Genomic DNA, 15,182 nt, shown 5'->3' with positions numbered 1-15,182 from the left:
GATTACTATTAGGATGTGCGCTCCTTGCATCATTTGTACCATATATCTCTGCACCTTTTGTGTTGCTCTTTATCCTTTCCTGGAATTAAATCAGCTTTCAGTCTTTTTTTTTTTTTAATACATTTGATCTTATTTAAATCAGCCCCTTAGCAGGTTGGCTGTATTCTTGAAAACCTAGCCCAGCTTGCAGATGTCTGTCTGTGCAGCCACATGGCAGAACCAGGCTTTGGGAATCCCTGGAGCCTAGCATACGACCAGGAACTTCTAGGTACTAGTTCCAAAAATCCATATCCCTTTCCAGTTCATTACAAACGCCTATTGTTTGCCATATTTATCTGCCATCACTGCTGTTTGTTAGCAAATGGAAAAAGAAATGCCAGGACTAAATTTCAGCCTGCCCCTAGAATAGTGGAAAGGGGCTACAGGAATTGAATGACAGATGGTCTTTGAATGATATACAGAACCTCTGCCCTTGGGCCTGCTTTGGAGGAGCTGTTTTGGTTGTTGCTCATAAGAGTGGGAGGTTGTTGTGTGATATGTGATTATTCCATAATAATTTTAATTATTTTGCCTGTTTTCAAACAATAGTCTCAGCCTTTTTTAATTTTTACACTCACTGAGTTGTGACACGAGCATTCTTTTCTCTGTGTTAGCAGGGATTAAAAATCAAGCCCTGTATCCCTTCCCATTTTTCAAATAATCCATGTTTAAATAAATTACCTCCGTCTGGAAAAGTGAGTTATAGGGCATTCTCCTATAACTCCCACAGTGGCAAGGAAAAAAGGAGGGGAGGGGGAGAGAAGCTTTATTGTGTTTTCTAGCATGAGATTGTCACTGTAACAAGTTTCAAGAAGAGGCTGCTCTTTAACTCTTCTTCCTCAGCACTGAGAGCACGGCTCTGGGAAGCTCATTTACATGCATATGGGTATCTGATTGGATCTGTTCAAAGGTACAGTAGGAGTCAGTCAGATTGCATATGATGTGCATATAAATGAAGTTCCCAAAGTGGGGTGTGATGCTTCAGGAGAGACAGGGAAAATATGCTTTTTCTGCTTCATCCAAAGTCCATAGAAACTTGGAGATGTTTTTTAACTGGCTACAGATAAGCAAAAGTGCAAGCTACATTCCCCCACCCACCTACCCCCACCTTCAGAATTTAAATTTGATACCAAATGCAACTTATAGCTGAGACTCCACAAACTAGGTTATCTTTGTACCGGCAGAACACAGGTTGTTTGGTTTACAGGACTACTTCAGACCCCATTGAAGTCACTGGATTTAATTCATTTGCAGCATGAGCAGTATACGAGGCATGCCAGTGCTGCTGCCTGCTGTGTTGTCCCCCTGCCTAATACCACCCCACCTCTGACAAACGAAAAGACCAGCAATCTTTTCTTGCTAGCATATGGGCTGCAATGAATCCTGTTCCCAGCAGAAGCCATAAATACATTAATATTCTAGTTATGGTCTATTCACTGAGCACTTCAGTGCATGACTGCCACTGAGTTTGTTTCTCACATTCAGTTCACAAGTCCAGGAAAGGCTGTGGATAACTCGAAGTGTGCAGGCAAAACTGACACAAAATGAGACAAGGTGGATGAGGTAATATCTTTTATTGGACCAACTTCTGTTGGTGAAAGAGAGATACTTTCAAGCTACACAGAGGTCTTCAGGTCTGGGAAAGAGACTCAGAGTGTTACTGCTAAATACAAGGTGGAACAAATTGTTTAGCATAAGAGTTAGCACATATTCTAAGGGACCGTTCAAGGTGAAGTGGTCTGTTAACACCCCGCAGACACAGGACAAAAAAATGAGATTATTGGGTTACTAATTTACTCCTGAGGGAATTCTGCACCAAAAAATTAAAAATTCTGCGCACAATATTTTAAAATTTTGCAAATTTTATTGGTCAATAAATAAATGTGGCTCCAGCATAGCAGTGGGGAGCACAGGCCACTGACTGCATTGAGGTGGGAGATCACCCAAAGGCCCCATTTCCCCCGATACAGGGACTCAGCAGTGAGGCTGCACCTGACCCTGACACAGTGCAAGGGCTGGGACTGCCCCAGAAACATCCCGGGGTCCTTCCCCTCTGCGCCAGGTGCACCAGGAGCAGGTGGGCAGCCTTGTGTGGGGGGCAATCTGGGTGTGGGCGGCTTAGTGGGAGATATGGATGCACAGGGGCTCATTGGGGGCTTCTGGTGCAGGGAGAATGGGATTCTGCAGGGGATCCAGGGGAAGGTGGTTGGGGCTCAGCAGGGAGGTCTGGGTGTGGGGGGCTCAGTAGAATGGGTGCCAGGGAAGTGGAGCTTGATGGGGGGAGTAATGGGCGGCAGGTGGAGCCCCCCTTAGGGGATGCTAGCCCTCGGCTCCGCACCTTACACACACCACTCCAGAGCCCCTCGCCCCCTCACCGTCCCATGGCCATCACCCCCCTGCACTCCCTCAGCACCCAGAGCCCCCCGGGCCTCTCTCCGCAGCTGGAGCCCCGAGACCCTCTGCCCTCCCTTGCAGCCCGAACCCTCCCTTTCCACGGCCGGACCCCCAAGATCTCCTCCACAGCCAGAGGCCCTGTTACAATGTATCAATGTGGGGGGAGAAATTAAAGATGTTATGGACCCCTGCTAAGAAATCACAGGTACGGCTGTCCCTGAATTAGGATCTATCACCTAGTTGATCTCAGTGCAAATAAGGATAAGGGACAAGAAAAGGTAAACTAAAAAGATGCTTTATTTAATACAAGGTAAGTATATGGACAAAATATCTCAGTGGCTTGCATGGGCATGAAGCCCAGAACCCTCTCCCTCTACAAATGACAGACAAAGGTACTTATACTTCACAGATCAAAGTTTGTCTAATCATCTGCCTCAGCCTCGAGATGTTGGATCCGGACCTACCAATGAGCTTGGGAATGACAGGTGGTGCAGGAGGGACTTGGACCTTTGATGACTACTGGATCAGGCTCAGGCTCAGGATCACTTCTCAGGTAAGTAGCTGTGGTAGTATCTCTCAGAGATCTTCCGGCGGTTCTTGATCCTACAACACGAACACAGGCTGCTGCTAGGGAGGACAGCACCCTAGAGCCTGTGGGGGGGCCTTTTATATCTTCTAGTCTCTAGGCAGATTAGTGATCACCTGATCTTTTCCTGCCTTTCCACAAAAGAGCGCCAAACTCAAACAAGAGGATGCCAAAGTTCCAAAGTGAAGGGTAGCCAACATGGCTGCCAAACAACTACTGGACACCATTCAAGATGGCGATTTTAACAAAATTTTGACATTACCATTTCCCATGTAAATAATACAAGATACCACATAGACATAAATCAGGGCATGCATATTAAAACATAAATACATGAATAATGTTGTACACCCCGAGGCCCCCTGTTCCCCACTCCACCAGCGGAGCCCCGAGACCCCCTGCCACCTCTCCCCCTGCAGCCAGAGGAGCCCTGGGCCAGCCAGAGCCCTGAGGCCCCCCCAACCTGCTCAGAGGAGCCCCGGACTGTCCGGAGCCCCCACAGCTGCGCCTCCCCTCTGTAGAACCCAAGCCGCCCCACAAAAATTCAAAACCTCTTTTCTTCTCTCTTCCAGAAGAAGAACCTGAGCTTTTTCTATGCCCCATGCAGGTTCTGGGGTGGCTGAGGAGGCGGTATGTGTTACTCAGCATCCTGGGTTCATCAATAATCTCTCTGGAGTCCAGGGAGATTACTAATGAACCCAGAAAGCTGAACACATACTGCCACCTCAGCTGCCCTGGAACCTGCATAGGGCATAATAAAAAGCAAAAATTTCCCCCTGCCAAACCTGCAAGCAGGGTCCCATGGCAGTGGCTGCACTAGGGGAGGCAGAGCCTCCTCTGGCCTATTATACCTGCTGCCCATAGTGGGGGTCCAAGGTGCAGCTGGTTGGGGATCAGTGGGGTGGGGATCTTGGTGTGGGGGGCTCATCAGAGGGGTCCAGGTGTAGGGGGGTAGGGCTTGTCAGGGTCAGGGTTTGATGGGCCTGCTTAATGGGGGAGCCCCAGCTGCTGCTGAGGGGACACTGCATACCAGGCTCCCACTTTCCTCCATGATTCCCCTGTCCCCGTTTCTTCTCCATCCCCTTCTCCTCACTCCCACATTCCCCTCCCCCTGCCCTACTCCACCCCCTTCCTTCCCCTCTGCCTCTTTCCCCCAACCGACTGTCTTCCCTCATTTCCCCCACCCCTCCTTACCCAGTCCCACCACGGGCACTCACTTTTGCACAGAAAAAAGGAAGGCTCCCAGCACACAGAAGGGGATCATGACTGATATTAGGACCCAGGCAGCAGCATTCAGCAGAGCAGAGAGGCAGCCTCCTTCAGCTGGGCAGCTCTGTGTTTGCAGAAATGAGAAGGGGGCAGTTGCATGTAACCCTGTGAGCCCCCCCATGCCTTACCTCTGTTTAAACTGAGCACACACACACACACACACACACACACACACACAGCTTCCCTGCCATTTTCTGCAGGAAAGCACAGGAATTCTGCGGGAGGGGCATTTTCTGCAGGCACGCAGTCACACAGAATCCCCACAGGAGTACCAATTGTTGTAATAAGCCATAGATCCAGTGTTTTTATTAAACCAAGATTTTTAATGTCTAGCAAAGTTATAAATGTTAGCTCCCATTCTCATCTTTTGAAGATGTTGTACAAGTTTCCTTTGAGGATGAGGATGGAAAGGTCAGATATGGAGTAATCATTTTCTGAAAGTGTTCATCCACAGGTGATAGGGTGTTCATGTCATCATTTTTCTGTGTGAGTTCATTCAAGAGCATAGTGATTGTCTGGTTTTACCCACATAGTTGTTACTTGGGCATTTAGTACCCTGGATGAGGTACACCACATGTGATACGCATGCATAACAGTAGGCTCAGTTTTACACAGCAGTTAAAGATTATACTTGATGTGACTGAGAACTGCTGGACTACCAAATTTCTCTTTGTTCAAACTGCTCCTTGGACACAGACGGTAAAGTCTAATATCAGTGAGTATCCGTAATGCCTTATATAGTGTTAATACATACATTTTATTATTATATTAATCACCTGTGTGTTATTCGATTTCAAATGATATATTATATATCACCTTTCGAACAGATATCATAACATCAGTGTGTGAAGTGTAGTGAGTTTGTCAGGCCTGACAAGAGTTGCTGACAGAGTAGTGAACCCAAATGGGCTTCTGTGTCACAAACACCTACTTGCAAAGTCAACATGGTAAAAATATTAATGGAAACCATCATACATAGCAGTAAATTCATATCAAAGTTTTGGATCGTTAAGTATATATCTAGCTCTAAGCATTAATATTAGTAATTATTATTATTATTAACTATAATCAAATCTTATACTTTATTTAGGTTCTTATGCCACATCCATCACCATGATAGCTGTATGCTCTGCAAAAGTGGGTATTATCTTCATATGAGGAACAGAGATGAAGGGTTAAATTTTCAGTAGTGCCTAAGACCCAGAATTTTAAAGGTATTTAGGCATTGCAGTGCTCAGCTTTGCAATAGCTAACTGACTTAGACTCCTAAGTCTCGTTTTCAAAAGGGATTCAGGTTTTTAGGAGCCAAAATCCCATTGACAGTCAAATGCTGCAATGCTGAGTACAGCAATGCCTAAATAACTTTACAAATCTGGGCCTAAATTACTTAGGAACTTAAGTTCTATTTTCAAAAGTGCTTAAGTCACTTTTGAAAATAGGAGTTAGGCACTTTTGAAAATTTCCACCTAACTGCCTCTTATTCAAGGTCACACAGTGAGTTAGTGATAGAGCTGGAAATAAAACAAAAGTAAAAAAGTTAGTGTAGAATTTTGCTATGAATTATCCTTTGTGCATACACCATGTTACATAGCTAGTGATTAAATGTTTTGGCTTCATTCAGCTGCCATTCTGTAATGCAGCTGCTCAGTGATTTTGCAGTCTCTTCCCCTAGTGAAACAAGCTAGCTCACAGAATTTTTGTATATTTCTGAAAAAATTAGTTTAGTATATCTTACATAATGTTGTTCCTTGGAGCCAAGAAGTGAGTGAGAGCAACATGTATGTCCTAAGGGTTTTACTAAAGGACTTCAGTGGAGTGGAAAGCCAGAGATCGACAGAGGTCTCATAGTAAGAGTTGTTTTGCCATGCCTTCAAGCAGAGCCCTAAACTGGATAGAAAGCAGAATATTGGATTTTTTTGTAAAGATCCCAATACTTTGGAAGTTACATTAGACAGCCATGATTTTAAAACAACTTTTTCTGTATATTGAACTTGAAGATTTAACTTCTTATGTCCAAGAGTGACATCTAATTCTTAGTTGTCATGGGTTTTATAGAACTATTCTGAAATTTGACTTAAGGCCCAGAAAAATATTGTGATCTGACAACTATTTATGGGCCTGATCCTGAACTCTCACAAGTCAGTGAGGGGCTGCTTGTCTAAGAACTGGAGAATAAGGTCCTTGCTGAAATTACATATCACTTTTCGATATTAATTCGATAATGATTATTTCGATTTCAATTATTTCAATATTTTCGATAATCAGTATTTTGTTCTCTGAAGTCTGGAAATACGTGTTCTCACATTTCTTGCAAATACATCAGTACATTTTCTCTTGTGAATCAAAGCAAAAAGTTTCTCTCTGAAAGCAAAGGTGTTAAATATGAGCTGTGCTTGGTCCCTTCTCTTTACTGGCTGGCAGGGTGAAGACATGTTATTCCCTCTCTAATTTTTCAAACACACACACACACTTTCATAAAGAAACCCAAAAAGGTGCATCCTGGTATTTTCCGAGGGATCTAGGGAAGTTAAATGCCCATTGAATTCAATGGAAAGTGGGCACCAACTTCCTTAATCTCCTTGGAAAATCTAACAAGTATTTGCTCAGTCCATCCAGCAGTAGTACAGAATAATGTACCCTTAACCTGAGTATCAGAATCTGATACTCCAACTCACTTTGAGTAGCGCCTTATACAATGAATTGTTCCATGACTTCAGTGTTTTGTTTTTGTAGTGAGGTACTATTCAACATGAATAAAGATACCAGTATTTAAACATTAGATTTTCTTGCTTATTTAACCCATCCTTTCACTCAAAAATATACTTATACCCATGCATTATGCATCACAGGATGCCCTAATTCTTGCTTACAATACAAACACTCATTAGTTCTTTAAATCAATGGTATTGGTTTCAGATTTAAACATGTAAATCATAAAAGACAAAACCCACTACATTATATTTACATGCATGTCATACACATGACCAAATGTAAGAACAGCCAAACTTAACATAGAATTTGTGTTACAATCCTTGTAAAACTATACCTAACACTGTACTTTAACAGTAAGCTTATTGAAAAATAAGGATTAAAAAAGTTAACAAACACAAACAGTTCTCCAGCAATTCTATGCAGAGATATATTACATAAAACAAAAAGCAAATTATAATGCTAGATACTCAATAATTCCTGAAACAGCATCTCTCTCGTTAACTGCAGCAGTAGAAAGGATTCAGTGAAATTTCAGTGATTGTTAATAACATGTGCAAAGAGGATAATTCTGTGAGCACAAAGAACTCATCTGCACTGCACATTCGACTGTGTCCCTGGATATGGTTACAAATACAATTTTGAAGTGGCAGAATTCCCTTAAGCATGTCCCTAAACACGGCTAAAGCCTTGGTTGAGTTTCCACGTACTGGTATCACTGTTCAATTTTTTGTGTAGTATAGATAATCCCTGTTCATTTCAGTGGTCCATGTCACATGCATCATCATCCACTTGAGCTCCATTGACCAGACTAATGGCAACAGAGGGGACAAAGATGCAGGTCTTTGTCATACTGTGAGTACAATGGCTTTTATAACTAACTAACTTTGCTTCATGCGCTTGCATTTAACTCAGTAAACAGCTTGTAAACATCATTTTTATTTTAATGAGCATCATTTCTACAAGATAATAATAGAGTGGCTTTCATTTAAATATCATGGATCAGTAGCAACATGGTGGATGCCAATGAAATATGAAAACCAACAATATTCACATCATAGGGTTTGTCTACATGAGGGAAATTACTAGCATCACTATACTGATATTCTGCTATCATTATTCCAGTATGACTCTTTGTGGGGACACTCCTAATCCAGAATAAGAGTGCTTTCTGTGTAATGTATACCACCTTCAAAGAGATATAAATTAAGCCAGAAAATGGCACTCTTATTCCGTAATAAGAGCATCCACACAGGGAGTTTTATCAGTGTAATGATAGTGGTATAGTTATGCCAATCTGTTTCCCCACGTAGACAAACCTTTAGCAGTTTGGTCATATTCCCTAATACTCTAGCATCATTAGTAATATTTGACACAGCTGAGAAGAAAAACATTGAAATTATCCTAAATATAGATGTTTAGTGGCAAAGTTGTGAGAATTTAAAGGCTTTAAATATTCAATATTTTAAATAAATCTTTTTTATATTCCCATTGATTTAGGTCATCTTCAGTACAGTAGCATGAACAAAGGGAAGTCAGGAACTGTCTAAAAACATTATTGTAATCAAGGTGAAACCACCACATTTACAAATACTTGTAAATTCTGTAGGTATTTTGCAATGGGATTTGTCAGTGTATTCATTGTTTCTGCACATGACTGGGAGAATAGAAGGTAATAATTTATAATTTTTGCTGACAACTGGCTAATTATAATAATCTACATATCCAGTTCTGAGCTCCTGATTTTTTACTGTCACATCACTCTTTTAGCTGACATATGTATTTTCAGGTAAGATGGCGACTGTGTTACAATTTCATATAATATTCTGTGGATCCACCAACAGGAGAGGCGCTCTAGGAATTCTACAATAATTAGCACTCCACCTTCACTCTCCAAAATCAGTTACAGTAGGTCAGCTATATTATGCATTGCTGATCCAATAACCCAGAATGTAAGAGTGCTGGGGTCATTGTCCTTGGTATCTTGCAGTAAATTCTAATAGATTCATCTCATCTTTGTTATGGCAGATCACATTATTACCAAGACGTGGACCTCTGCAGCAAGTATTTAGGATTACAATAAACCTTCCAATAATCCTTGTGCTAGCCACCCCAATTGGCAGAGTTTTCTAGCTCTTTTTAAAATTATGCCTCTAAGTTTTCTATAAACAAATGTTTTCTTTTTAAAAAGATCAGAAAAATAACAATACTGCAACAGATGAAGAGTTGATATGAGAAAGCAATTTGAAACACTTCATATCTTGGGGAGCAACTCAATAGCAAAGCTCTTTACCATGAGAGTTTAGACTGAAACAACATCAAACATTTAACAATACTCCCTCACAAGAACAGGTCTTTCATATTACTACATGTAGGGTATGTCCTCAGTGAAACACAAACAAAGTCACGAAAAAATCAAACTTTTTTGATTACAGTTCATCAAATAAAGTTATTAAGATTTCATAAAGAACTCCAAGCCTTTTTGATGTCTGATGTTTCATTAAAACGCCTCTGCTTGTGTGTCCCAGAGTTAATGTGGTGGGGAAACAAAGCTAAGAAGAGAAGGATTTATGGACATTTTGTAATGTAATGGTTTGAGAGAGTGACTTTAAAATGTAATTAAGACGTCTGGAGTATATTTCCAGCAATTCAGGGGATAAACTAAAAATCACCAGTTATTAAAAATGATGTGTAAATAATAATAATAATAATAATCTAGTGTGATGGGACTAGAGCATTTATTGTGGTATGTTTGAATGTTTCTGGAAGATCGAAAGATAACTCACTAGAGAAGATGCAGAATAAATCTGAGGTATTATGACAACCGGCATGGTATTTCATTTCAGCCTGTAAAAACCTGTTTCAGAAGAGTTTAGTTCTCTTATTGCCATTCGAAAACCCAGCCTTTTGCAAACCAAACACCCACACACAAGGCAAATAGCCTAAAAGGTTTTGCTAGGAGATGGTGTTGTGGTGAAAGCACAGGACTGGAAGTCAGATGATTGGGGTTATATTCCTAGTTGTGTCCCACACTTTCCGTGCATCTTTACAGCACTTTCTCAAAAGAGGCCACTGATTTTTAATCTCCAGCTTGACACTTCTAGGATATGATTATCAGAAGTGCTCAGCACCCACAGCTCCCAATGAAATTAAGGAGTAATGTCTGGAATCAGAGACCATCAAAGTTTATAGAAAGATTCCCATCAATTTCAAATCTGGCCTTAACTTGAGTAAGGAGGCTGAACTATCCTCCTACCCATAGGAGATGGTCCTCTCTAGATCATCTTCGAGGCATACCAGCAGACCACTACCATTGTGCTAATTCTGTTCTGATTTTAAAATAAAAGGCTTCTGCCTCCAGTGGCTTCAATCTGGCCCATTTCAGAAGCAGTAAAATTCAGGGTGGGTTTTTTAAAATTGTTTTTAATAATGTTTCCTGGTTGCTCTTTGATAATATCGGTTTTGTTCTCAAGCCTTTTTTCAGTGATTTATAATAGAGGTGGGAGGGAGAAAATATTTCCCATGGGGGAAAAAAAATCTATATTTGCAAAAGAGGGTTTCATGTAACTATAATTCCATTTAGATCCCTGTCAGTGACAGACGGAATTTACTTAAAGATATTTTCTGTGGTTTGCAGTTACTCATTCATGCAAATAAAGATAGCCCTTGAAGCCAAGTCACCTTGCCCTCTCAATCATCAACCTTGCCCTCCATGGCTCTGGGAGGAATGCTAAATTAAAATCTCTCCGCACTGGCAGAGGTGGGCTTTTTGATATAAAGTCAGAATAATTATTCAGACATATGTTTACAACTGCAAGGTTATATTTTGCTGAAGATTTTTTTTAAGTGAAAACTCAGTTGCTAATGGGTTTTTTGCTTAATGACTGCATAGGCAGAGATGAGAGAGACTAGGAGTGCTCACAAATATCCCCTTTTTCATTTCACCTCATGAAAGTTTTGTTTATTTTATTTCTTAATAAAAAAAAAAGGACTCACATTTTTTAGTGCAAGAGAAAAATCAATCACAATATTGAGAGGGTATATTTGTGTATAGAAAAAAAGATTACAAATGTCTCTAGCTTTTACCGCCTAGTATACTGTGATGACAAACACAGGATACCTCCAGGACTGAAGAAAAGATCGCTGGAAGAACATAACCGTGGTATTAAGAAGACTTCAATGGAGGGCTTCAAACAATATTTTAAATAGCTTTACAGCATTGAAAATTAGCTTAAAAGATGACAAATGCAAATACAAAATGAGAAATGCCTAGCTAGAATTTACAAATCCTTCCATAATGAAAATAGATCCAGACTTTAATTTTTGAGCCATAAAGCTCCCCTGAAGCAACTGGGAGAATAGAAGAACCAGAAGGAGAAAATTCTAAAACGGAAGAAGAATCTGCATTTGATGTTTTAATGGCACTCATGTTGCATAACCCTTGCAGCAACAGGTCGTGCCATACAAAATAAAACATTCCAACAGTTGAGAAGATTTTGCTCCAACTATTAAAATCTTGGGAAGCGATGCATCTAAAGAAACTAATAGGTGATGATACTCTTGAAACACCTTTAACCATCCTCCCACTTTTTATCTAGGTATACTTTAGCCTTAGATGACAGGCTCTGAAACAGCAGTGGCCTGTGACGTTATTGACATAATCTGTAACCGCACAGATCACTGTTGCAACCACTGTTGTATATTTGCAGCAAATATTGTACAAAGGTTGTCGTGTGAGGTGTCTATGGGAAGGTTATGATTTGCTGGGTATGATTATGCTATCTGTATGTGTGTATCATTTTCATAGTTAAAGTTATGAATATTGGCTATGTACTTGTATATCAATGTGTTTTGATTCTGAAATAGCATTAGTAAAGCATTTGGTCAGCTTCTTGAGAAAAGAATTTGCAAATTAAGTGCCCAATCAAGAAACACTCAACTGACAATGAATCTTGGAAGACTCCAATCCACATAAGAAGTCTTCCTGGGAACGTGCAAGGTAGCATGTGAGCAATGGCTGCCACCTGTAAAGAACTGAGTCATGCATCAAGGATCCGGGGAACTACAGGCCAGTCAGCCTCACCTCAGTCCCTGGAAAAATCATGGAGCAGGTCCTCAAGGAATCAATTATGAAACACTTAGAGGAGAGGAAAGTGATCAGGAACAGTCAGCATGGATTCACCAAGGGGAAGTCGTGCCTGACTAACCTAATTGCCTTCTATGATGAGATAACTGGCTCTGTGGATGAGGGGAAAGCAGTGGATGTGTTATTCCTTGACTTTAGCAAAGCTTTTGATACGGTCTCCCACAGTATTCTTGCTGCCAAGTTAAAGAAGTGTGGGCTGGATGAATGGACTGTAAGGTGGATAGAAATCTGGCTAGATCGTCGGGCTCAACGGGTAGTGATCAATGGCTCCATGTCTAGTTGGCAGCCAGTTTCAAGCGGAGTGCCCCAAGGGTCGGTCCTGGGGCCGGTTTTGTTTAATATCTTTATTAATGATCTGGAGGATGGAGTGGACTGCACTCTCAGCAAGTTTGCTGATGACACTAAACTAGGAGGCGTGGTAGATACACTAGAGGGTAGGGATCGGATACAGAGGGACCTAGACAAATTAGAGGATTGGGCCAAAAGAAACCTGATGAAGTTCAACAAGGACAAGTGCAGAGTCCTGCACTTAGGACGGAAGAATCCCATGCACAGCTACAAACTAGGGATCGAATGGCTAGGTAGCAGTTCTGCAGAAAAGGACCTAGGGGTCACAGTGGACGAGAAGCTGGACATGAGTCAACAGTGTGCTCTTGTTGCCAAGAAGGCTAACGGCATTTTGGGCTGTATAAGTAGGGGCATTGCCAGCAGATCGAGGGACGTGATCGTTCCCCTTTATTCGACATTGGTGAGGCCTCATCTGGAGTACTGTGTCCAGTTTTGGGCCCCACACTACAAGAAGGATGTGGAAAAATTGGAAAGAGTCCAGCGGAGGGCAACAAAAATGATTAGGGGTCTGGAGTGCATGACTTATGAGGAGAGGCTGAGGAAACTGGGATTGTTTAGTCTCCAGAAGAGAAGAATGAGGGGGGATTTGATAGCAGCCTACAACTACCTGAAGGGGGGTTCCAAAGAGGATGGAACTCAGCTGCTCTCAATGGTGGCAGATGACAGAACAAGGAGCAATGGTCTCAAGTTGCAGTGGGGGAGGTCTAGGTTGGATATTAGGAAACACTATTTCACTAGGAGGGTGGTGAAGCACTGGAATGCGTTACCTAGGGAGGTGGTGGAGTCTCCTTCCTTGGAGGTTTTTAAGGCCCGGCTTGACAAAGCCCTGGCTGGGATGATTTAGTTGGGAATTGGTCCTGCTTTGAGCAGGGGGTTGGACTAGATGACCTCCTGAGGTCCCTTCCAACCCTGATATTCTATGATTCTATGATTCTATGTGACTTGACCATGTGACTCCAAACTCCATTTTGATGTAATTTTCCACATTAAGAACAAAGAGGTGTCCTACCAGCTGGAAAAGACTATAAAAGGCAGCTGCCTCACCTCCATCTGGTCTTCAATCCTGCTTCTTACCTCTGGAGGGACTTTGCTACAAACTGAAGCTCTACACAAAGGACTGATGACCCATCCCAGCTGTGGATGTACTCCAGAGACTTGATTTGAACCTGCAGTTTATTCCATCACTGCTATAAGCCTGAACCAAGAACTTTGCCATTACTGTATGTAATTGATTCCATTTAACTAATTTTGGCTCTCATCTATATCTTTTTCCTTTTATGAAGAAACCTTTAGATTTTAGATTCTAAAGGATTGGCAACAGCATAATTTGTGGGTAAGATCTAATTTGTATATTGATCTGGGTCTGGGGCTTGGTCCTTTAGGATCGAGAGAACCTCTTTTCTTTTACTGTGGTATTGGTTTTCATAACCATTTGTCCCCATAACGAGTGGCACTTACTGGGATACTGGGGTGGTGATACTGGGAAACTGGAGTGTCTAAGGGAATTGCTTGTGTGACTTATGGTTAGCCAGTGGGGTAAAACCAAAGTCTTCTCTGTTTGGCTGGTTTGGTTTGCCTTGGTGTGCATAGAAACCCCAATCTTGGGCTATCACTGCCCTGCTTTAAGCAATTTGTCCTGAATTGACACTCTGTTGGGTCCTGCCAGAACCAGCATTGTTACATGGCCACAGCATGTCAGGCTATCCATTTCCACCTTAACAGCTGGAAGATAAGTACAGTAAATAAGAAAAGCAGTGCACTCTGATTTTTGTTCTTTTCTTTTGTAAGTGCAATAACTAACTGCCCTCAGAAAAAAAATCAAGTACAGCTAGATCAATGATTCTCCACTTTTATCATACCACAAGATCATATTATGCCATAAAAATATCTTTGGCAGCCTTGTCTCATGGAGTTATAAAGAAAGGGAGCGTGGTCATGATCCCCAAAGTTGTGAACAAACTGGAAATTTACAAAATTGGAAACAGTTCAGAAAAGAGCTACAAAAAATGATTCAAGGTCTGGAAAACCAGCCATATAGTGAGAAACTAAAAAAGCTCAATCAAATTACTGTAATTTATCCACAAGGGTAAGAGATTATTTGATCATGGTCTACAAGTATCCATGTCAGGGAAGAGATTTCTGATGGTAGAAGGCTCCTTAATCTAGCAGAAAAAAGGCATAATGCGATTCAATAGTTGGAAGATGAAACTAGATTTTAAAAAAAGTGACTAGTTTCTAACAGTGAGGGTAATTAAACATTAGAATAACGTGATGGATAGGGATGTGGTGGATTCTCCATTACTTAAGGTCTTTAAAGCAAGACAGGTTATCTTTCTAAAAGATATGTTACAGCGCAAACAGAAGCTACAGGCTCGATGAAGAAATTACTGGGTGAGGTTCTATCGCCTCTGTTCTGAAGGAGGCTAGATTAGATTAATTTAATGGTCCCCTCTAGCCGTAAAATCTGTGTGCCCATGAGATTGATTATGAAAGTAGTGAGATACTCAAATGACTCCATGGAAAATATTTTTAAGCTACAGGGCCTGCAGGCAGTGACATTTCGCCTGAGAGCCTAGGCAGCTCGGGTTACCTTATTTCTGTGAATCAAATGCTCTTGAAAGTTACCAGTGTTTATGTGGGAGGGAATGGGTGGAAGAGAGAAGAACAACTTTAAAAGAATCCAAGGTTTTC

The sequence above is a fragment of the Terrapene carolina genome, unplaced genomic scaffold (genome assembly GCF_002925995.2).
Source record: "Terrapene carolina triunguis isolate 2854851 unplaced genomic scaffold, T_m_triunguis-2.0 Scaffold42, whole genome shotgun sequence".
NCBI lineage: Eukaryota > Metazoa > Chordata > Testudines > Emydidae > Terrapene > Terrapene triunguis.
Note: the sequence above shows the minus strand (reverse complement) of the source record.